Genomic DNA, 20239 nt, shown 5'->3' on the forward strand with positions numbered 1-20239 from the left:
CTCTTATAGCTTGAGATGTTCACGCCTCTTTTCGCGTGAACCACCCAATGAACATCCGCGATCTGAAGCGGCGGGAAAGTTCCTTTGTCTCTGGGAACAACCCACCCTAATGATTTAGGACTTGTCCGATTTCATCAGGGATATTCTAGCACGTTCGTAATTCCAGAATAATACATTTTTCATTACTTTACTTTAGATAAGTGGGTCTGTCAAAGCATGACGATTAGAACAAGACTAGACATAATATATATATGACCAAAGATCTAATTTTTAGATCGAATTACACATTTAAAGATTTGTTTAACACATGATAACACTGCAGATGTTGGGAAACATCTAAATGTACCAAAAGGGAATACGTAATACATTTATAAAACATGAAAACAGAAAGTTAATGAATACATTCCATAGAATGCATTGTTCAAAAGAAGCCAGTGACTTGGCTTCTCTCCTGTCCTGTGTGGTCGTAAAATTTTACGAGCTACCAAGGAGTGTGGGGGTTGCAGAACATTTCTTTTTGAGAAAGTTAAAGTGAGGAGAGACATTTCCTAAAGTATGAGCTTGCAACTTATACTCTTCACATAACAAGGATTAACCATTTTATGCAATCCAAAAACATAATTAAAATACATATTAATAATAAAATGAAAGTAAGGAACTTATACAAAAAGGTTTCCTTTGTCTCCAGTGTGTTGGAGGAATTTGGGGGGGGTTTCAGGTATCCTTTGAGGCTCGCATGGGTATCGTAAAGTAATTTAAGTCCAGCCAGGCTGGCATTTAGTACCAACAGTCTGAATTTATAAAACAGAATTTAACCCATGAATCGCTGACCTGCATATCTGTTACAGAGGGGTGAAAATTCTTGAGTTTGGCGCCTTGGAGCACTGTGCCTTTTTGACATATTCACCCAAATAACTGAAGTGCAATTCTCACAGTGAAGTTGGTCAGATGGAAAAAATAAAGGATCCAAATACAGTATTGTTCAAAATAATAGCAGTACAATGTGACTAACCAGAATAATCAAGGTTTTTCGTATATTTTTTTATTGCTACGTGGCAAACAAGTTACCAGTAGGTTCAGTAGATTCTCAGAAAACAAATGAGACCCAGCATTCATGATATGCACGCTCTTAAGGCTGTGCAATTGGGCAATTAGTTGAATTAGTTGAAAGGGGTGTGTTCAAAAAAATAGCAGTGTGGCATTCAATCACTGAGGTCATCAATTTTGTGAAGAAACAGGTGTGAATCAGGTGGCCCCTATTTAAGGATGAAGCCAACACTTGTTTAACATGCATTTGAAAGCTGAGGAAAATGGGTCGTTCAAGACATTGTTCAGAAGAACAGCGTACTTTGATTAAAAAGTTGATTAGAGAGGGGAAAACCTATAAAGAGGTGCAAAAAATGATAGGCTGTTCAGCTAAAATGATCTCCAATGCCTTAAAATGGAGAGCAAAACCAGAGAGATGTGGAAGAAAACGGAAGACAACCATCAAAATGGATAGAAGAATAACCAGAATGGCAAAGGCTCAGCCAATGATCACCTCCAGGATGATCAAAGACAGTCTGGAGTTACCTGTAAGTACTGTGACAGTTAGAAGACGTCTGTGTGAAGCTAATCTATTTTCAAGAATCCCCCGCAAAGTCCCTCTGTTAAAAAAAAGGCATGTGCAGAAGAGGTTACAATTTGCCAAAGAACACATCAACTGGCCTAAAGAGAAATGGAGGAACATTTTGTGGACTGATGAGAGTAAAATTGTTCTTTTTGGGTCCAAGGGCCACAGGCAGTTTGTGAGACGACCCCCAAACTCTGAATTCAAGCCACAGTACACAGTGAAGACAGTGAAGCATGGAGGTGCAAGCATCATGATATGGGCATGTTTCTCCTACTATGGTGTTGGGCCTATTTATCGCATACCAGGGATCATGGATCAGTTTGCATATGTTAAAATACTTGAAGAGGTCATGTTGCCCTATGCTGAAGAGGACATGCCCTTGAAATGGTTGTTTCAACAAGACAATGACCCAAAACACACTAGTAAACGGGCAAAGACTTGGTTCCAAACCAACAAAATTAATGTTATGGAGTGGCCAGCCCAATCTCCAGACCTTAATCCAATTGAGAACTTGTGGGGTGATATCAAAAATGCTGTTTCTGAAGCAAAACCAAGAAATGTGAATGAATTGTGGAATGTTGTTAAAGAATCATGGAGTGGAATAACAGCTGAGAGGTGCCACAAGTTGATTGACTCCATGCCACACAGATGTCAAGCAGTTTTAAAAAACTGTGGTCATACAACTAAATATTAGTTTAGTGATTCACAGGATTGCTAAATCCCAGAAAAAAAAAAATGTTTGTACAAAATAGTTTTGAGTTTGTACAGTCAAAGGTAGACACTGCTATTTTTTTGAACACACCCCTTTCAACTAATTGCCCAATTGCACAGCCTTAAGAGCGTGCATATCATGAATGCTGGGTCTTGTTTGTTTTCTGACAATCTACTGAACCTACTGGTAACTTGTTTGCCATGTAGCAATAAAAAATATACTAAAAACCTTGATTATTCTGGTTAGTCACATTGTACTGCTATTATTTTGAACAATACTGTATATATATTTTTGATTGTCTCATAATTAGTTACAATTGTATTTCTAGTCTGCTCACTACAAAAGAGTCTTTGTCAGAAGTCCGATTTGAATCCAAGGCTACATTTGGAGGCTGGAAAGGACAGTTTTATCACTAGAGCTGGTTAGAAGCGAAGGAAAGTGTCCAAACTGTAGAATTAAATCTCTAAACGTTGATTGCAAGTCAGTTGACTTCAAAAGAACCATTGTCAGAAGAGGGATTTGAACCCACGCCTCCATTTGGAGACCAGAAACCTCAGCAACTGAGAAGGGGGATGTGTCTTGAGTCTGGCGCCTTAGACCACTCGGCCATTCTGACATATTCCGCAAAGAGTTGAGGTGAAATTCTATCAGTGAAGTTCTTCAGATGTCATAATAAAGGATGTAAAATATATTATTTGTTTTCTCATAATTAATTCCATTTCTATTTCTAGTATAGTCATTCCAAAAGAGCATTTGTCAGAAGTGTGAGTAGATCCCGCACCTCCATTGGGGTATCAGAAAACTCAGCAACTGAGAGGGGTGAAAATTCTTGAGTTTGGCGCCTTGGAGCACTGTGCCTTTTTGACATATTCACCCAAATAACTGAAGTGCAATTCTCACAGTGAAGTTGGTCAGATGGAAAAAATAAAGGATCCAAATATATATATTTTTGATTGTCTCATAATTAGTTACAATTGTATTTCTAGTCTGCTCACTACAAAAGAGTCTTTGTCAGAAGTCAGATTTGAACCCAAGGCTACATTTGGAGGCTGGAAAGGACAGTTTCATCACTAGAGTTGGTTAGAGGCTAAGTAAAGTGTCCAAACTGTAGAATTTACTCTCTAAACGTTGATTCCAAGTCAGCTGACTTCAAAAGATCCATTGTCAGAAGTGGGATTTGAACCCACGCCTCCATTTGGAGACCAGAAACCTCAGCAACTGAGAAGGGGGATGTGTCTTGAATCTGGCGCCTTAGACCACTCGGCCATTCTGCCATATTCTACAAGTAATTGAGATGCAATTCTATCAGTGAAGTTGTTCAGATGGCATAATAAAGGATGTAAAATATATTATTTGTTGTCTCATAATTAATTCCATTTCTATTTCTAGTCTAGTCATTCCAAAAGAGCATTTGTCAGAAGTGTGAGTAGATCCCGCACCTCCATTGGGGAATCAGAAAACTCAGCAACTGAGAGGGGTGAAAATTCTTGAGTTTGGCGCCTTGGAGCACTGTGCCTTTTTGACATATTCACCCAAATAACTGAAGTGCAATTCTCACAGTGAAGTTGGTCAGATGGAAAAAATAAAGGATCCAAATATATATATTTTTGATTGTCTCCTAATTAGTTACAATTGTATTTCTAGTCTGCTCACTACAAAAGAGTCTTTGTCAGAAGTCCGATTTGAATCCAAGGCTACATTTGGAGGCTGGAAAGGACAGTTTTATCACTAGAGCTGGTTAAAGCGAAGGAAAGTGTCCAAACTGTAGAATTAAATCTCTAAACGTTGATTGCAAGTCAGTTGACTTCAAAAGAACCATTGTCAGAAGTGGGATTTGAACCCACGCCTCCATTTGGAGAACAGAAACCTCAGCAACTGAGAAGGGGAATGTGTCTTGAGTCTGGCGCCTTAGACCACTCGGCCATTCTGACATATTCTGCAAATAGTTGAGGTGAAATTCTATCAGTGAAGTTCTTCAGATGTCATAATAAAGGATGTAAAATATATTATTTGTTGTCTCATAATTAATTCCATTTCTATTTCTAGTCTAGTCATTCCAAAAGAGCATTTGTCAGAAGTGTGAGTAGATCCCGCACCTCCATTGGGGAATCAGAAAACTCAGCAACTGAGAGGGGTGAAAATTCTTGAGTTTGGCGCCTTGGAGCACTGTGCCTTTTTGACATATTCACCCAAATAACTGAAGTGCAATTCTCACAGTGAAGTTGGTCAGATGGAAAAAATAAAGGATCCAAATATATATATTTTTGATTGTCTCATAATTAGTTACAATTGTATTTCTAGTCTGCTCACTACAAAAGAGTCTTTGTCAGAAGTCCGATTTGAATCCAAGGCTACATTTGGAGGCTGGAAAGGACAGTTTTATCACTAGAGTTGGTTAGAAGCGAAGGAAAGTGTCCAAACTGTAGAATTAAATCTCTAAACGTTGATTGCAAGTCAGATGACTTCAAAAGAACCATTGTCAGAAGTGGAATTTGAACTCACGCCTCCATTTGGAGACCAGAAACCTCAGCAACTGAGAAGGGGGATGTGTCTTGAGTCTGGCACCTTAGACCACTCGGCCATTCTGACATATTCCGCAAATAGTTGAGGTGAAATTCTATCAGTGAAGTTCTTCAGATGTCATAATAAAGGATGTAAAATATATTATTTGTTGTCTCATAATTAATTCCATTTCTATTTCTAGTCTAGTCATTCCAAAAGAGCATTTGTCAGAAGTGTGAGTAGATCCCGCACCTCCATTGGGGAATCAGAAAACTCAGCAACTGAGAGGGGTGAAAATTCTTGAGTTTGGCGCCTTGGAGCACTGTGCCTTTTTGACATATTCACCCAAATAACTGAAGTGCAATTCTCACAGTGAAGTTGGTCAGATGGAAAAAATAAAGGATCCAAATATATATATTTTTGATTGTCTCATAATTAGTTACAATTATATTTCTAGTCTGCTCACTACAAAAGAGTCTTTGTCAGAAGTCCGATTTGAACCCAAGGCTACATTTGGAGGCTGGAAAGGACAGTTTTATCACTAGAGCTGGTTAGAAGCGAAGCAAAGTGTCCAAACTGTAGAATTTACTCTCTAAACGTTGATTCCAAGTCAGTTGACTTCAAAAGATCCATTGTCAGAAGTGGGATTTGAACCCACGCCTCCATTTGGAGACCAGAAACCTCAGCAACTGAGAAGGGGGATGTGTCTTGAGTCTGGCGCCTTAGACCACTCGGCCATTCTGACATATTCTGCCAGTAGTTGAGGTGGACACTTTACTTACTTAGTTGAGGTGCAATTCTATCAGTGAAGTTGTTCAGATGGCATAATAAAGGATGTAAAATATATTATTTGTTGTCTCATAATTAATTCCATTTCTATTTCTAGTCTAGTCATTCCAAAAGAGCATTTGTCAGAAGATGTGAGTAGATCCCGCACCTCCATTGGGGTATCAGAAAACTCAGCAACTGAGAGGGGTGAAAATTCTTGAGTTTGGCGCCTTGGAGCACTGTGCCTTTTTGACATATTCACCCAAATAACTGAAGTGCAATTCCCACAGTGAAGTTGGTCAGATGGAAAAAATAAAGGATCCAAATATATATATTTTTGATTGTCTCATAATTAGTTACAATTGTATTTCTAGTCTGCTCACTAAAAAAGAGTCTTTGTCAGAAGTCAGATTTGAACCCAAGGCTACATTTGGAGGCTGGAAAGGACAGTTTCATCACTAGAGTTGGTTAGAGGCTAAGTAAAGTGTCCAAACTGTAGAATTTACTCTCTAAACGTTGATTCCAAGTCAGCTGACTTCAAAAGATCCATTGTCAGAAGTGGGATTTGAACCCACGCCTCCATTTGGAGACCAGAAACCTCAGCAACTGAGAAAGGGGATGTGTCTTGAGTCTGGCGCCTTAGACCACTCGGCCATTCTGACATATTCTGCAAGTAGTTGAGGTGCAATTCTATCAGTGAAGTTGTTCAGATGGCATAATAAAGGATGTAAAATATATTATTTGTTGTCTCATAATTAATTCCATTTCTATTTCTAGTCTAGTCATTCCAAAAGAGCATTTGTCAGAAGTGTGAGTAGATCCCGCACCTCCATTGGGGTATCAGAAAACTCAGCAACTGAGAGGGGTGAAAATTCTTGAGTTTGGCGCCTTGGAGCACTGTGCCTTTTTGACATATTCACCCAAATAACTGAAGTGCAATTCCCACAGTGAAGTTGGTCAGATGGAAAAAATAAAGGATCCAAATATATATATTTTTGATTGTCTCATAATTAGTTACAATTGTATTTCTAGTCTGCTCACTAAAAAAGAGTCTTTGTCAGAAGTCAGATTTGAACCCAAGGCTACATTTGGAGGCTGGAAAGGACAGTTTCATCACTAGAGTTGGTTAGAGGCTAAGTAAAGTGTCCAAACTGTAGAATTTACTCTCTAAACGTTGATTCCAAGTCAGCTGACTTCAAAAGATCCATTGTCAGAAGTGGGATTTGAACCCACGCCTCCATTTGGAGACCAGAAACCTCAGCAACTGAGAAGAGGGAAGTGTCTTGAGTCTGGCGCCTTAGACCACTCGGCCATTCTGACATATTCTACAAGTAATTGAGATGCAATTCTATCAGTGAAGTTGTTCAGATGGCATAATAAAGGATGTAAAATATATTATTTGTTGTCTCATAATTAATTCCATTTCTATTTCTAGTCTAGTCATTCCAAAAGAGCATTTGTCAGAAGTGTGAGTAGATCCCGCACCTCCATTGAGGAATCAGAAAACTCAGCAACTGAGAGGGGTGAAAATTCTTGAGTTTGGCGCCTTGGAGCACTGTGCCTTTTTGACATATTCACCCAAATAACTGAAGTGCAATTCTCACAGTGAAGTTGGTCAGATGGAAAAAATAAAGGATCCAAATATATATATTTTTGATTGTCTCCTAATTAGTTACAATTGTATTTCTAGTCTGCTCACTACAAAAGAGTCTTTGTCAGAAGTCCGATTTGAATCCAAGGCTACATTTGGAGGCTGGAAAGGACAGTTTTATCACTAGAGCTGGTTAGAAGCGAAGGAAAGTGTCCAAACTGTAGAATTAAATCTCTAAACGTTGATTGCAAGTCAGTTGACTTCAAAAGAACCATTGTCAGAAGTGGGATTTGAACCCACGCCTCCATTTGGAGACCAGAAACCTCAGCAACTGAGAAGGGGAATGTGTCTTGAGTCTGGCGCCTTAGACCACTCGGCCATTCTGACATATTCTGCAAATAGTTGAGGTGAAATTCTATCAGTGAAGTTCTTCAGATGTCATAATAAAGGATGTAAAATATATTATTTGTTGTCTCATAATTAATTCCATTTCTATTTCTAGTCTAGTCATTCCAAAAGAGCATTTGTCAGAAGTGTGAGTAGATCCCGCACCTCCATTGGGGAATCAGAAAACTCAGCAACTGAGAGGGGTGAAAATTCTTGAGTTTGGCGCCTTGGAGCACTGTGCCTTTTTGACATATTCACCCAAATAACTGAAGTGCAATTCTCACAGTGAAGTTGGTCAGATGGAAAAAATAAAGGATCCAAATATATATATTTTTGATTGTCTCATAATTAGTTACAATTATATTTCTAGTCTGCTCACTACAAAAGAGTCTTTGTCAGAAGTCCGATTTGAACCCAAGGCTACATTTGGAGGCTGGAAAGGACAGTTTAATCACTAGAGCTGGTTAGAAGCGAAGCAAAGTGTCCAAACTGTAGAATTTACTCTCTAAACGTTGATTCCAAGTCAGTTGACTTCAAAAGATCCATTGTCAGAAGTGGGATTTGAACCCACGCCTCCATTTGGAGACCAGAAACCTCAGCAACTGAGAAGGGGGATGTGTCTTGAGTCTGGCGCCTTAGACCACTCGGCCATTCTGACATATTCTGCAAGTAGTTGAGGTGCAATTCTATCAGTGAAGTTGTTCAGATGGCATAATAAAGGATGTAAAATATATTATTTGTTGTCTCATAATTAATTCCATTTCTATTTCTAGTCTAGTCATTCCAAAAGAGCATTTGTCAGAAGATGTGAGTAGATCCCGCACCTCCATTGGGGTATCAGAAAACTCAGCAACTGAGAGGGGTGAAAATTCTTGAGTTTGGCGCCTTGGAGCACTGTGCCTTTTTGACATATTCACCCAAATAACTGAAGTGCAATTCCCACAGTGAAGTTGGTCAGATGGAAAAAATAAAGGATCCAAATATATATATTTTTGATTGTCTCATAATTAGTTACAATTGTATTTCTAGTCTGCTCACTAAAAAAGAGTCTTTGTCAGAAGTCAGATTTGAACCCAAGGCTACATTTGGAGGCTGGAAAGGACAGTTTCATCACTAGAGTTGGTTAGAGGCTAAGTAAAGTGTCCAAACTGTAGAATTTACTCTCTAAACGTTGATTCCAAGTCAGCTGACTTCAAAAGATCCATTGTCAGAAGTGGGATTTGAACCCACGCCTCCATTTGGAGACCAGAAACCTCAGCAACTGAGAAAGGGGATGTGTCTTGAGTCTAGCGCCTTAGACCACTCGGCCATTCTGACATATTCTGCAAGTAGTTGAGGTGCAATTCTATCAGTGAAGTTGTTCAGATGGCATAATAAAGGATGTAAAATATATTATTTGTTGTCTCATAATTAATTCCATTTCTATTTCTAGTCTAGTCATTCCAAAAGAGCATTTGTCAGAAGTGTGAGTAGATCCCGCACCTCCATTGGGGTATCAGAAAACTCAGCAACTGAGAGGGGTGAAAATTCTTGAGTTTGGCGCCTTGGAGCACTGTGCCTTTTTGACATATTCACCCAAATAACTGAAGTGCAATTCCCACAGTGAAGTTGGTCAGATGGAAAAAATAAAGGATCCAAATATATATATTTTTGATTGTCTCATAATTAGTTACAATTGTATTTCTAGTCTGCTCACTAAAAAAGAGTCTTTGTCAGAAGTCAGATTTGAACCCAAGGCTACATTTGGAGGCTGGAAAGGACAGTTTCATCACTAGAGTTGGTTAGAGGCTAAGTAAAGTGTCCAAACTGTAGAATTTACTCTCTAAACGTTGATTCCAAGTCAGCTGACTTCAAAAGATCCATTGTCAGAAGTGGGATTTGAACCCACGCCTCCATTTGGAGACCAGAAACCTCAGCAACTGAGAAGAGGGAAGTGTCTTGAGTCTGGCGCCTTAGACCACTCGGCCATTCTGACATATTCTACAAGTAATTGAGATGCAATTCTATCAGTGAAGTTGTTCAGATGGCATAATAAAGGATGTAAAATATATTATTTGTTGTCTCATAATTAATTCCATTTCTATTTCTAGTCTAGTCATTCCAAAAGAGCATTTGTCAGAAGTGTGAGTAGATCCCGCACCTCCATTGAGGAATCAGAAAACTCAGCAACTGAGAGGGGTGAAAATTCTTGAGTTTGGCGCCTTGGAGCACTGTGCCTTTTTGACATATTCACCCAAATAACTGAAGTGCAATTCTCACAGTGAAGTTGGTCAGATGGAAAAAATAAAGGATCCAAATATATATATTTTTGATTGTCTCCTAATTAGTTACAATTGTATTTCTAGTCTGCTCACTACAAAAGAGTCTTTGTCAGAAGTCCGATTTGAATCCAAGGCTACATTTGGAGGCTGGAAAGGACAGTTTTATCACTAGAGCTGGTTAGAAGCGAAGGAAAGTGTCCAAACTGTAGAATTAAATCTCTAAACGTTGATTGCAAGTCAGTTGACTTCAAAAGAACCATTGTCAGAAGTGGGATTTGAACCCACGCCTCCATTTGGAGACCAGAAACCTCAGCAACTGAGAAGGGGAATGTGTCTTGAGTCTGGCGCCTTAGACCACTCGGCCATTCTGACATATTCTGCAAATAGTTGAGGTGAAATTCTATCAGTGAAGTTCTTCAGATGTCATAATAAAGGATGTAAAATATATTATTTGTTGTCTCATAATTAATTCCATTTCTATTTCTAGTCTAGTCATTCCAAAAGAGCATTTGTCAGAAGTGTGAGTAGATCCCGCACCTCCATTGGGGAATCAGAAAACTCAGCAACTGAGAGGGGTGAAAATTCTTGAGTTTGGCGCCTTGGAGCACTGTGCCTTTTTGACATATTCACCCAAATAACTGAAGTGCAATTCTCACAGTGAAGTTGGTCAGATGGAAAAAATAAAGGATCCAAATATATATATTTTTGATTGTCTCATAATTAGTTACAATTATATTTCTAGTCTGCTCACTACAAAAGAGTCTTTGTCAGAAGTCCGATTTGAACCCAAGGCTACATTTGGAGGCTGGAAAGGACAGTTTAATCACTAGAGCTGGTTAGAAGCGAAGCAAAGTGTCCAAACTGTAGAATTTACTCTCTAAACGTTGATTCCAAGTCAGTTGACTTCAAAAGATCCATTGTCAGAAGTGGGATTTGAACCCACGCCTCCATTTGGAGACCAGAAACCTCAGCAACTGAGAAGGGGGATGTGTCTTGAGTCTGGCGCCTTAGACCACTCGGCCATTCTGACATATTCTGCAAGTAGTTGAGGTGCAATTCTATCAGTGAAGTTGTTCAGATGGCATAATAAAGGATGTAAAATATATTATTTGTTGTCTCATAATTAATTCCATTTCTATTTCTAGTCTAGTCATTCCAAAAGAGCATTTGTCAGAAGTGTGAGTAGATCCCGCACCTCCATTGGGGTATCAGAAAACTCAGCAACTGAGAGGGGTGAAAATTCTTGAGTTTGGCGCCTTGGAGCACTGTGCCTTTTTGACATATTCACCCAAATAACTGAAGTGCAATTCCCAAAGTGAAGTTGGTCAGATGGAAAAAATAAAGGATCCAAATATATATATTTTTGATTGTCTCCTAATTAGTTACAATTGTATTTCTAGTCTGCTCACTAAAAAAGAGTCTTTGTCAGAAGTCAGATTTGAACACAAGGCTACATTTGGAGGCTGGAAAGGACAGTTTCATCACTAGAGTTGGTTAGAGGCTAAGTAAAGTGTCCAAACTGTAGAATTTACTCTCTAAACGTTGATTCCAAGTCAGCTGACTTCAAAAGATCCATTGTCAGAAGTGGGATTTGAACCCACGCCTCCATTTGGAGACCAGAAACCTCAGCAACTGAGAAGGGGGATGTGTCTTGAGTCTGGCGCCTTAGACCACTCGGCCATTCTGACATATTCTACAAGTAATTGAGATGCAATTCTATCAGTGAAGTTGTTCAGATGGCATAATAAAGGATGTAAAATATATTATTTGTTGTCTCATAATTAATTCCATTTCTATTTCTAGTCTAGTCATTCCAAAAGAGCATTTGTCAGAAGTGTGAGTAGATCCCTCACCTCCATTGGGGAATCAGAAAACTCAGCAACTGAGAGGGGTGAAAATTCTTGAGTTTGGCGCCTTGGAGCACTGTGCCTTTTTGACATATTCACCCAAATAACTGAAGTGCAATTCTCACAGTGAAGTTGGTCAGATGGAAAAAATAAAGGATCCAAATATATATATTTTTGATTGTCTCATAATTAGTTACAATTATATTTCTAGTCTGCTCACTACAAAAGAGTCTTTGTCAGAAGTCAGATTTGAACCCAAGGCTACATTTGGAGGCTGGAAAGGACAGTTTTATCACTAGAGCTGGTTAGAAGCGAAGCAAAGTGTCCAAACTGTAGAATTAAATCTCTAAACATTGATTGCAAGTCAGTTGACTTCAAAAGAACCACTGTCAGAAGTGGGATTTGAACCCACGCCTCCATTTGGAGACCAGAAACCTCAGCAACTGAGAAGGGGGATGTGTCTTGAGTCTGGCGCCTTAGACCACTCGGCCATTCTGACACATTCAGCAAGTAGTTGAGGTGCAATTCTATCAGTGAAGTTGTTCAGATGGCATAATAAAGGATGTAAAATATATTATTTGTTGTCTCATAATTAATTCCATTTCTATTTCTAGTCTAGTCATTCCAAAAGAGCATTTGTCAGAAGTGTGAGTAGATCCCGCACCTCCATTGGGGAATCAGAAAACTCAGCAAGTGAGAGGGGTGAAAATTCTTGAGTTTGGCGCCTTGGAGCACTGTGCCTTTTTGACATATTCACCCAAATAACTGAAGTGCAATTCTCACAGTGAAGTTGGTCAGATGGAAAAAATAAAGGATCCAAATATATATATTTTTGATTGTCTCATAATTAGTTACAATTGTATTTCTAGTCTGCTCACTACAAAAGAGTCTTTGTCAGAAGTCCGATTTGAATCCAAGGCTACATTTGGAGGCTGGAAAGTACAGTTTTATCACTAGAGCTGGTTAGAAGCGAAGGAAAGTGTCCAAACTGTAGAATTAAATCTCTAAACGTTGATTGCAAGTCAGTTGACTTCAAAAGAACCATTGTCAGAAGTGGAATATGAACCCACGCCTCCATTTGGAGACCAGAAACCTCAGCAACTGAGAAGGGGGATGTGTCTTGAGTCTGGCGCCTTAGACCACTCGGCCATTCTGACATATTCCGCAAATAGTTGAGGTGAAATTCTATCAGTGAAGTTCTTCAGATGTCATAATAAAGGATGTAAAATATATTATTTGTTGTCTCATAATTAATTCCATTTCTATTTCTAGTCTAGTCATTCCAAAAGAGCATTTGTCAGAAGTGTGAGTAGATCCCGCACCTCCATTGGGGAATCAGAAAACTCAGCAACTGAGAGGGGTGAAAATTCTTGAGTTTGGCGCCTTGGAGCACTGTGCCTTTTTGACATATTCACCCAAATAACTGAAGTGCAATTCTCACAGTGAAGTTGGTCAGATGGAAAAAATAAAGGATCCAAATATATATATTTTTGATTGTCTCATAATTAGTTACAATTATATTTCTAGTCTGCTCACTACAAAAGAGTCTTTGTCAGAAGTCAGATTTGAACCCAAGGCTACATTTGGAGGCTGGAAAGGACAGTTTTATCACTAGAGCTGGTTAGAAGCGAAGCAAAGTGTCCAAACTGTAGAATTAAATCTCTAAACATTGATTGCAAGTCAGTTGACTTCAAAAGAACCACTGTCAGAAGTGGGATTTGAACCCCCGCCTCCATTTGGAGACCAGAAACCTCAGCAACTGAGAAGGGGGATGTGTCTTGAGTCCGGCGCCTTAGACCACTCGGCCATTCTGACACATTCAGCAAGTAGTTGAGGTGCAATTCTATCAGTGAAGTTGTTCAGATGGCATAATAAAGGATGTAAAATATATTATTTGTTGTCTCATAATTAATTCCATTTCTATTTCTAGTCTAGTCATTCCAAAAGAGCATTTGTCAGAAGTGTGAGTAGATCCCGCACCTCCATTGGGGAATCAGAAAACTCAGCAACTGAGAGGGGTGAAAATTCTTGAGTTTGGCGCCTTGGAGCACTGTGCCTTTTTGACATATTCACCCAAATAACTGAAGTGCAATTCTCACAGTGAAGTTGGTCAGATGGAAAAAATAAAGGATCCAAATATATATATTTTTGATTGTCTCATAATTAGTTACAATTATATTTCTAGTCTGCTCACTACAAAAGAGTCTTTGTCAGAAGTCCGATTTGAACCCAAGGCTACATTTGGAGGCTGGAATGGACAGTTTTATCACTAGAGCTGGTTAGAAGCGAAGCAAAGTGTCCAAACTGTAGAATTTACTCTCTAAACGTTGACTCCAAGTCAGTTGACTTCAAAAGAACCATTGTCAGAAGTGGAATATGAACCCACGCCTCCATTTGGAGACCAGAAACCTCAGCAACTGAGAAGGGGGATGTGTCTTGAGTCTGGCGCCTTAGACCACTCGGCCATTCTGACATATTCCGCAAATAGTTGAGGTGAAATTCTATCAGTGAAGTTCTTCAGATGTCATAATAAAGGATGTAAAATATATTATTTGTTGTCTCATAATTAATTCCATTTCTATTTCTAGTCTAGTCATTCCAAAAGAGCATTTGTCAGAAGTGTGAGTAGATCCCGCACCTCCATTGGGGAATCAGAAAACTCAGCAACTGAGAGGGGTGAAAATTCTTGAGTTTGGCGCCTTGGAGCACTGTGCCTTTTTGACATATTCACCCAAATAACTGAAGTGCAATTCTCACAGTGAAGTTGGTCAGATGGAAAAAATAAAGGATCCAAATATATATATTTTTGATTGTCTCATAATTAGTTACAATTATATTTCTAGTCTGCTCACTACAAAAGAGTCTTTGTCAGAAGTCAGATTTGAACCCAAGGCTACATTTGGAGGCTGGAAAGGACAGTTTTATCACTAGAGCTGGTTAGAAGCGAAGCAAAGTGTCCAAACTGTAGAATTAAATCTCTAAACATTGATTGCAAGTCAGTTGACTTCAAAAGAACCACTGTCAGAAGTGGGATTTGAACCCACGCCTCCATTTGGAGACCAGAAACCTCAGCAACTGAGAAGGGGGATGTGTCTTGAGTCCGGCGCCTTAGACCACTCGGCCATTCTGACACATTCAGCTAGTAGTTGAGGTGCAATTCTATCAGTGAAGTTGTTCAGATGGCATAATAAAGGATGTAAAATATATTATTTGTTGTCTCATAATTAATTCCATTTCTATTTCTAGTCTAGTCATTCCAAAAGAGCATTTGTCAGAAGTGTGAGTAGATCCCGCACCTCCATTGGGGAATCAGAAAACTCAGCAACTGAGAGGGGTGAAAATTCTTGAGTTTGGCGCCTTGGAGCACTGTGCCTTTTTGACATATTCACCCAAATAACTGAAGTGCAATTCTCACAGTGAAGTTGGTCAGATGGAAAAAATAAAGGATCCAAATATATATATTTTTGATTGTCTCATAATTAGTTACAATTATATTTCTAGTCTGCTCACTACAAAAGAGTCTTTGTCAGAAGTCCGATTTGAACCCAAGGCTACATTTGGAGGCTGGAATGGACAGTTTTATCACTAGAGCTGGTTAGAAGCGAAGCAAAGTGTCCAAACTGTAGAATTTACTCTCTAAACGTTGACTCCAAGTCAGTTGACTTCAAAAGATCCATTGTCAGAAGTGGGATTTGAACCCACGCCTCCATTTGGAGACCAGAAACCTCAGCAACTGAGAAGGGGGATGTGTCTTGAGTCTGGCGCCTTAGACCACTCGGCCATTCTGACATATTCTGCAAGTAGTTGAGGTGCAATTCTATCAGTGAAGTTGTTCAGATGGCATAATAAAGGATGTAAAATATATTATTTGTTGTCTCATAATTAATTCCATTTCTATTTCTAGTCTAGTCATTCCAAAAGAGCATTTGTCAGAAGTGTGAGTAGATCCCGCACCTCCATTGGGGAATCAGAAAACTCAGCAACTGAGAGGGGTGAAAATTCTTGAGTTTGGCGCCTTGGAGCACTGTGCCTTTTTGACATATTCACCCAAATAACTGAAGTGCAATTCTCACAGTGAAGTTGGTCAGATGGAAAAAATAAAGGATCCAAATATATATATTTTTGATTGTCTCATAATTAGTTACAATTGTATTTCTAGTCTGCTCACTACAAAAGAGTCTTTGTCAGAAGTCCGATTTGAATCCAAGGCTACATTTGGAGGCTGGAAAGGACAGTTTTATCACTAGAGCTGGTTAGAAGCGAAGGAAAGTGTCCAAACTGTAGAATTAAATCTCTAAACGTTGATTGCAAGTCAGTTGACTTCAAAAGAACCATTGTCAGAAGTGGGATTTGAACCCACGCCTCCATTTGGAGACCAGAAACCTCAGCAACTGAGAAGGGGGATGTGTCTTGAGTCTGGCGCCTTAGACCACTCGGCCATTCTGACATATTCCGCAAATAGTTGAGGTGAAATTCTATCAGTGAAGTTCTTCAGATGTCATAATAAAGGATGTAAAATATATTATTTGTTTTCTCATAATTAATTCCATTTCTATTTCTAGTCTAGTCATATTCCGCAAATAGTTGAGGTGAAATTCTATCAGTGAAGTTCTTCAGATGTCATAATAAAGGATGTAAAATATATTATTTGTTTTCTCATAATTAATTCCATTTCTATTTCTAGTCTAGTCATATTCCGCAAATAGTTGAGGTGAAATTCTATCAGTGAAGTTCTTCAGATGTCATAATAAAGGATGTAAAATATATTATTTGTTTTCTCATAATTAATTCCATTTCTATTTCTAGTCTAGTCATATTCCGCAAATAGTTGAGGTGAAATTCTATCAGTGAAGTTCTTCAGATGTCATAATAAAGGATGTAAAATATATTATTTGTTGTCTCATAATTAATTCCATTTCTATTTCTAGTCTAGTCATTCCAAAAGAGCATTTGTCAGAAGTGTGAGTAGATCCCGCACCTCCATTGGGGAATCAGAAAACTCAGCAACTGAGAGGGGTGAAAATTCTTGAGTTTGGCGCCTTGGAGCACTGTGCCTTTTTGACATATTCACCCAAATAACTGAAGTGCAATTCTCACAGTGAAGTTGGTCAGATGGAAAAAATAAAGGATCCAAATATATATATTTTTGATTGTCTCATAATTAGTTACAATTATATTTCTAGTCTGCTCACTACAAAAGAGTCTTTGTAAGAAGTCCGATTTGAACCCAAGGCTACATTTGGAGGCTGGAAAGGACAGTTTTATCACTAGAGCTGGTTAGAAGCGAAGCAAAGTGTCCAAACTGTAGAATTTACTCTCTAAACGTTGATTCCAAGTCAGTTGACTTCAAAAGATCCATTGTCAGAAGTGGGATTTGAACCCACGCCTCCATTTGGAGACCAGAAACCTCAGCAACTGAGAAGGGGGATGTGTCTTGAGTCTGGCGCCTTAGACCACTCGGCCATTCTGACATATTCTGCAAGTAGTTGAGGTGCAATTCTATCAGTGAAGTTGTTCAGATGGCATAATAAAGGATGTAAAATATATTATTTGTTGTCTCATAATTAATTCCATTTCTATTTCTAGTCTAGTCATTCCAAAAGAGCATTTGTCAGAAGATGTGAGTAGATCCCGCACCTCCATTGGGGTATCAGAAAACTCAGCAACTGAGAGGGGTGAAAATTCTTGAGTTTGGCGCCTTGGAGCACTGTGCCTTTTTGACATATTCACCCAAATAACTGAAGTGCAATTCCCACAGTGAAGTTGGTCAGATGGAAAAAATAAAGGATCCAAATATATATATTTTTGATTGTCTCATAATTAGTTACAATTGTATTTCTAGTCTGCTCACTAAAAAAGAGTCTTTGTCAGAAGTCCGATTTGAACCCAAGGCTACATTTGGAGGCTGGAAAGGACAGTTTCATCACTAGAGTTGGTTAGAGGCTAAGTAAAGTGTCCAAACTGTAGAATTTACTCTCTAAACGTTGATTCCAAGTCAGCTGACTTCAAAAGATCCATTGCCAGAAGTGGGATTTGAACCCACGCCTCCATTTGGAGACCAGAAACCTCAGCAACTGAGAAGGGGGATGTGTCTTGAGTCTGGCGCCTTAGACCACTCGGCCATTCTGACATATTCTGCAAGTAGTTGAGGTGCAATTCTATCAGTGAAGTTGTTCAGATGGCATAATAAAGGATGTAAAATATATTATTTGTTGTCTCATAATTAATTCCATTTCTATTTCTAGTCTAGTCATTCCAAAAGAGCATTTGTCAGAAGTGTGAGTAGATCCCGCACCTCCATTGGGGTATCAGAAAACTCAGCAACTGAGAGGGGTGAAAATTCTTGAGTTTGGCGCCTTGGAGCACTGTGCCTTTTTGACATATTCACCCAAATAACTGAAGTGCAATTCCCACAGTGAAGTTGGTCAGATGGAAAAAATAAAGGATCCAAATATATATATTTTTGATTGTCTCATAATTAGTTACAATTGTATTTCTAGTCTGCTCACTAAAAAAGAGTCTTTGTCAGAAGTCAGATTTGAACCCAAGGCTACATTTGGAGGCTGGAAAGGACAGTTTCATCATTAGAGTTGGTTAGAGGCTAAGTAAAGTGTCCAAACTGTAGAATTTACTCTCTAAACGTTGATTCCAAGTCAGCTGACTTCAAAAGATCCATTGTCAGAAGTGGGATTTGAACCCACGCCTCCATTTGGAGACCAGAAACCTCAGCAACTGAGAAGGGGGATGTGTCTTGAGTCTGGCGCCTTAGACCACTCGGCCATTCTGACATATTCTACAAGTAATTGAGATGCAATTGTATCAGTGAAGTTGTTCAGATGGCATAATAAAGGATGTAAAATATATTATTTGTTGTCTCATAATTAATTCCATTTCTATTTCTAGTCTAGTCATTCCAAAAGAGCATTTGTCAGAAGTGTGAGTAGATCCCGCACCTCCATTGGGGAATCAGAAAACTCAGCAAGTGAGAGGGGTGAAAATTCTTGAGTTTGGCGCCTTGGAGCACTGTGCCTTTTTGACATATTCACCCAAATAACTGAAGTGCAATTCTCACAGTGAAGTTGGTCAGATGGAAAAAATAAAGGATCCAAATATATATATTTTTGATTGTCTCATAATTAGTTACAATTGTATTTCTAGTCTGCTCACTACAAAAGAGTCTTTGTCAGAAGTCCGATTTGAATCCAAGGCTACATTTGGAGGCTGGAAAGGACAGTTTTATCACTAGAGCTGGTTAGAAGCGAAGGAAAGTGTCCAAACTGTAGAATTAAATCTCTAAACGTTGATTGCAAGTCAGTTGACTTCAAAAGAACCATTGTCAGAAGTGGAATATGAACCCACGCCTCCATTTGGAGACCAGAAACCTCAGCAACTGAGAAGGGGGATGTGTCTTGAGTCTGGCGCCTTAGACCACTCGGCCATTCTGACATATTCCGCAAATAGTTGAGGTGAAATTCTATCAGTGAAGTTCTTCAGATGTCATAATAAAGGATGTAAAATATATTATTTGTTGTCTCATAATTAATTCCATTTCTATTTCTAGTCTAGTCATTCCAAAAGAGCATTTGTCAGAAGTGTGAGTAGATCCCGCACCTCCATTGGGGAATCAGAAAACTCAGCAACTGATAGGGGTGAAAATTCTTGAGTTTGGCGCCTTGGAGCACTGTGCCTTTTTGACATATTCACCCAAATAACTGAAGTGCAATTCTCACAGTGAAGTTGGTCAGATGGAAAAAATAAAGGATCCAAATATATATATTTTTGATTGTCTCATAATTAGTTACAATTATATTTCTAGTCTGCTCACTACAAAAGAGTCTTTGTCAGAAGTCAGATTTGAACCCAAGGCTACATTTGGAGGCTGGAAAGGACAGTTTTATCACTAGAGCTGGTTAGAAGCGAAGCAAAGTGTCCAAACTGTAGAATTAAATCTCTAAACATTGATTGCAAGTCAGTTGACTTCAAAAGAACCACTGTCAGAAGTGGGATTTGAACCCACGCCTCCATTTGGAGACCAGAAACCTCAGCAACTGAGAAGGGGGATGTGTCTTGAGTCCGGCGCCTTAGACCACTCGGCCATTCTGACACATTCAGCAAGTAGTTGAGGTGCAATTCTATCAGTGAAGTTGTTCAGATGGCATAATAAAGGATGTAAAATATATTATTTGTTGTCTCATAATTAATTCCATTTCTATTTCTAGTCTAGTCATTCCAAAAGAGCATTTGTCAGAAGTGTGAGTAGATCCCGCACCTCCATTGGGGAATCAGAAAACTCAGCAACTGAGAGGGGTGAAAATTCTTGAGTTTGGCGCCTTGGAGCACTGTGCCTTTTTGACATATTCACCCAAATAACTGAAGTGCAATTCTCACAGTGAAGTTGGTCAGATGGAAAAAATAAAGGATCCAAATATATATATTTTTGATTGTCTCATAATTAGTTACAATTATATTTCTAGTCTGCTCACTACAAAAGAGTCTTTGTCAGAAGTCCGATTTGAACCCAAGGCTACATTTGGAGGCTGGAATGGACAGTTTTATCAC

At 38.9% G+C, this 20239-nt stretch overlaps 26 non-coding genes across 26 annotated transcripts; all 26 read right to left on the reverse strand.

Moving 5' to 3' along the window:
* Nucleotides 1-2828: 2828 nt before the first annotated feature.
* Nucleotides 2829-2940, reverse strand: trnal-caa (transfer RNA leucine (anticodon CAA)). The gene is made up of 2 exons: nt 2903-2940; nt 2829-2874 (listed from the first exon to the last, which is right to left on the reverse strand). It is a non-coding gene; the product is annotated as a tRNA-Leu (tRNA).
* Nucleotides 2941-3486: 546 nt separating this feature from the next.
* Nucleotides 3487-3598, reverse strand: trnal-caa (transfer RNA leucine (anticodon CAA)). Its single transcript has 2 exons — nt 3561-3598; nt 3487-3532 (listed from the first exon to the last, which is right to left on the reverse strand). It is a non-coding gene; the product is annotated as a tRNA-Leu (tRNA).
* A 545-nt stretch (nt 3599-4143) lies between these two features.
* Nucleotides 4144-4255, reverse strand: trnal-caa (transfer RNA leucine (anticodon CAA)). The gene is made up of 2 exons: nt 4218-4255; nt 4144-4189 (listed from the first exon to the last, which is right to left on the reverse strand). It is a non-coding gene; the product is annotated as a tRNA-Leu (tRNA).
* A 546-nt stretch (nt 4256-4801) lies between these two features.
* On the reverse strand, nt 4802-4913 carry trnal-caa (transfer RNA leucine (anticodon CAA)). Its single transcript has 2 exons — nt 4876-4913; nt 4802-4847 (listed from the first exon to the last, which is right to left on the reverse strand). It is a non-coding gene; the product is annotated as a tRNA-Leu (tRNA).
* Nucleotides 4914-5459: 546 nt separating this feature from the next.
* trnal-caa (transfer RNA leucine (anticodon CAA)) lies at nt 5460-5571 on the reverse strand. The gene is made up of 2 exons: nt 5534-5571; nt 5460-5505 (listed from the first exon to the last, which is right to left on the reverse strand). It is a non-coding gene; the product is annotated as a tRNA-Leu (tRNA).
* A 573-nt stretch (nt 5572-6144) lies between these two features.
* Nucleotides 6145-6256, reverse strand: trnal-caa (transfer RNA leucine (anticodon CAA)). Its single transcript has 2 exons — nt 6219-6256; nt 6145-6190 (listed from the first exon to the last, which is right to left on the reverse strand). It is a non-coding gene; the product is annotated as a tRNA-Leu (tRNA).
* Nucleotides 6257-6802: 546 nt separating this feature from the next.
* On the reverse strand, nt 6803-6914 carry trnal-caa (transfer RNA leucine (anticodon CAA)). The gene is made up of 2 exons: nt 6877-6914; nt 6803-6848 (listed from the first exon to the last, which is right to left on the reverse strand). It is a non-coding gene; the product is annotated as a tRNA-Leu (tRNA).
* A 546-nt stretch (nt 6915-7460) lies between these two features.
* On the reverse strand, nt 7461-7572 carry trnal-caa (transfer RNA leucine (anticodon CAA)). Its single transcript has 2 exons — nt 7535-7572; nt 7461-7506 (listed from the first exon to the last, which is right to left on the reverse strand). It is a non-coding gene; the product is annotated as a tRNA-Leu (tRNA).
* Nucleotides 7573-8118: 546 nt separating this feature from the next.
* trnal-caa (transfer RNA leucine (anticodon CAA)) lies at nt 8119-8230 on the reverse strand. The gene is made up of 2 exons: nt 8193-8230; nt 8119-8164 (listed from the first exon to the last, which is right to left on the reverse strand). It is a non-coding gene; the product is annotated as a tRNA-Leu (tRNA).
* Nucleotides 8231-8777: 547 nt separating this feature from the next.
* Nucleotides 8778-8889, reverse strand: trnal-caa (transfer RNA leucine (anticodon CAA)). Its single transcript has 2 exons — nt 8852-8889; nt 8778-8823 (listed from the first exon to the last, which is right to left on the reverse strand). It is a non-coding gene; the product is annotated as a tRNA-Leu (tRNA).
* A 546-nt stretch (nt 8890-9435) lies between these two features.
* On the reverse strand, nt 9436-9547 carry trnal-caa (transfer RNA leucine (anticodon CAA)). Its single transcript has 2 exons — nt 9510-9547; nt 9436-9481 (listed from the first exon to the last, which is right to left on the reverse strand). It is a non-coding gene; the product is annotated as a tRNA-Leu (tRNA).
* Nucleotides 9548-10093: 546 nt separating this feature from the next.
* Nucleotides 10094-10205, reverse strand: trnal-caa (transfer RNA leucine (anticodon CAA)). The gene is made up of 2 exons: nt 10168-10205; nt 10094-10139 (listed from the first exon to the last, which is right to left on the reverse strand). It is a non-coding gene; the product is annotated as a tRNA-Leu (tRNA).
* Nucleotides 10206-10751: 546 nt separating this feature from the next.
* Nucleotides 10752-10863, reverse strand: trnal-caa (transfer RNA leucine (anticodon CAA)). The gene is made up of 2 exons: nt 10826-10863; nt 10752-10797 (listed from the first exon to the last, which is right to left on the reverse strand). It is a non-coding gene; the product is annotated as a tRNA-Leu (tRNA).
* A 546-nt stretch (nt 10864-11409) lies between these two features.
* On the reverse strand, nt 11410-11521 carry trnal-caa (transfer RNA leucine (anticodon CAA)). Its single transcript has 2 exons — nt 11484-11521; nt 11410-11455 (listed from the first exon to the last, which is right to left on the reverse strand). It is a non-coding gene; the product is annotated as a tRNA-Leu (tRNA).
* Nucleotides 11522-12067: 546 nt separating this feature from the next.
* trnal-caa (transfer RNA leucine (anticodon CAA)) lies at nt 12068-12179 on the reverse strand. Its single transcript has 2 exons — nt 12142-12179; nt 12068-12113 (listed from the first exon to the last, which is right to left on the reverse strand). It is a non-coding gene; the product is annotated as a tRNA-Leu (tRNA).
* A 546-nt stretch (nt 12180-12725) lies between these two features.
* trnal-caa (transfer RNA leucine (anticodon CAA)) lies at nt 12726-12837 on the reverse strand. Its single transcript has 2 exons — nt 12800-12837; nt 12726-12771 (listed from the first exon to the last, which is right to left on the reverse strand). It is a non-coding gene; the product is annotated as a tRNA-Leu (tRNA).
* Nucleotides 12838-13383: 546 nt separating this feature from the next.
* trnal-caa (transfer RNA leucine (anticodon CAA)) lies at nt 13384-13495 on the reverse strand. Its single transcript has 2 exons — nt 13458-13495; nt 13384-13429 (listed from the first exon to the last, which is right to left on the reverse strand). It is a non-coding gene; the product is annotated as a tRNA-Leu (tRNA).
* A 546-nt stretch (nt 13496-14041) lies between these two features.
* trnal-caa (transfer RNA leucine (anticodon CAA)) lies at nt 14042-14153 on the reverse strand. The gene is made up of 2 exons: nt 14116-14153; nt 14042-14087 (listed from the first exon to the last, which is right to left on the reverse strand). It is a non-coding gene; the product is annotated as a tRNA-Leu (tRNA).
* Nucleotides 14154-14699: 546 nt separating this feature from the next.
* Nucleotides 14700-14811, reverse strand: trnal-caa (transfer RNA leucine (anticodon CAA)). The gene is made up of 2 exons: nt 14774-14811; nt 14700-14745 (listed from the first exon to the last, which is right to left on the reverse strand). It is a non-coding gene; the product is annotated as a tRNA-Leu (tRNA).
* A 546-nt stretch (nt 14812-15357) lies between these two features.
* Nucleotides 15358-15469, reverse strand: trnal-caa (transfer RNA leucine (anticodon CAA)). The gene is made up of 2 exons: nt 15432-15469; nt 15358-15403 (listed from the first exon to the last, which is right to left on the reverse strand). It is a non-coding gene; the product is annotated as a tRNA-Leu (tRNA).
* Nucleotides 15470-16015: 546 nt separating this feature from the next.
* trnal-caa (transfer RNA leucine (anticodon CAA)) lies at nt 16016-16127 on the reverse strand. Its single transcript has 2 exons — nt 16090-16127; nt 16016-16061 (listed from the first exon to the last, which is right to left on the reverse strand). It is a non-coding gene; the product is annotated as a tRNA-Leu (tRNA).
* Nucleotides 16128-17039: 912 nt separating this feature from the next.
* On the reverse strand, nt 17040-17151 carry trnal-caa (transfer RNA leucine (anticodon CAA)). Its single transcript has 2 exons — nt 17114-17151; nt 17040-17085 (listed from the first exon to the last, which is right to left on the reverse strand). It is a non-coding gene; the product is annotated as a tRNA-Leu (tRNA).
* Nucleotides 17152-17698: 547 nt separating this feature from the next.
* trnal-caa (transfer RNA leucine (anticodon CAA)) lies at nt 17699-17810 on the reverse strand. The gene is made up of 2 exons: nt 17773-17810; nt 17699-17744 (listed from the first exon to the last, which is right to left on the reverse strand). It is a non-coding gene; the product is annotated as a tRNA-Leu (tRNA).
* A 546-nt stretch (nt 17811-18356) lies between these two features.
* On the reverse strand, nt 18357-18468 carry trnal-caa (transfer RNA leucine (anticodon CAA)). The gene is made up of 2 exons: nt 18431-18468; nt 18357-18402 (listed from the first exon to the last, which is right to left on the reverse strand). It is a non-coding gene; the product is annotated as a tRNA-Leu (tRNA).
* A 546-nt stretch (nt 18469-19014) lies between these two features.
* Nucleotides 19015-19126, reverse strand: trnal-caa (transfer RNA leucine (anticodon CAA)). Its single transcript has 2 exons — nt 19089-19126; nt 19015-19060 (listed from the first exon to the last, which is right to left on the reverse strand). It is a non-coding gene; the product is annotated as a tRNA-Leu (tRNA).
* A 546-nt stretch (nt 19127-19672) lies between these two features.
* Nucleotides 19673-19784, reverse strand: trnal-caa (transfer RNA leucine (anticodon CAA)). Its single transcript has 2 exons — nt 19747-19784; nt 19673-19718 (listed from the first exon to the last, which is right to left on the reverse strand). It is a non-coding gene; the product is annotated as a tRNA-Leu (tRNA).
* Between the last annotated feature and the right edge of the window lie 455 nt (nt 19785-20239).

The sequence above is a fragment of the Carassius gibelio genome, chromosome A20 (assembly GCF_023724105.1).
Source record: "Carassius gibelio isolate Cgi1373 ecotype wild population from Czech Republic chromosome A20, carGib1.2-hapl.c, whole genome shotgun sequence".
In the NCBI taxonomy this organism is placed as follows: domain Eukaryota; kingdom Metazoa; phylum Chordata; class Actinopteri; order Cypriniformes; family Cyprinidae; genus Carassius; species Carassius gibelio.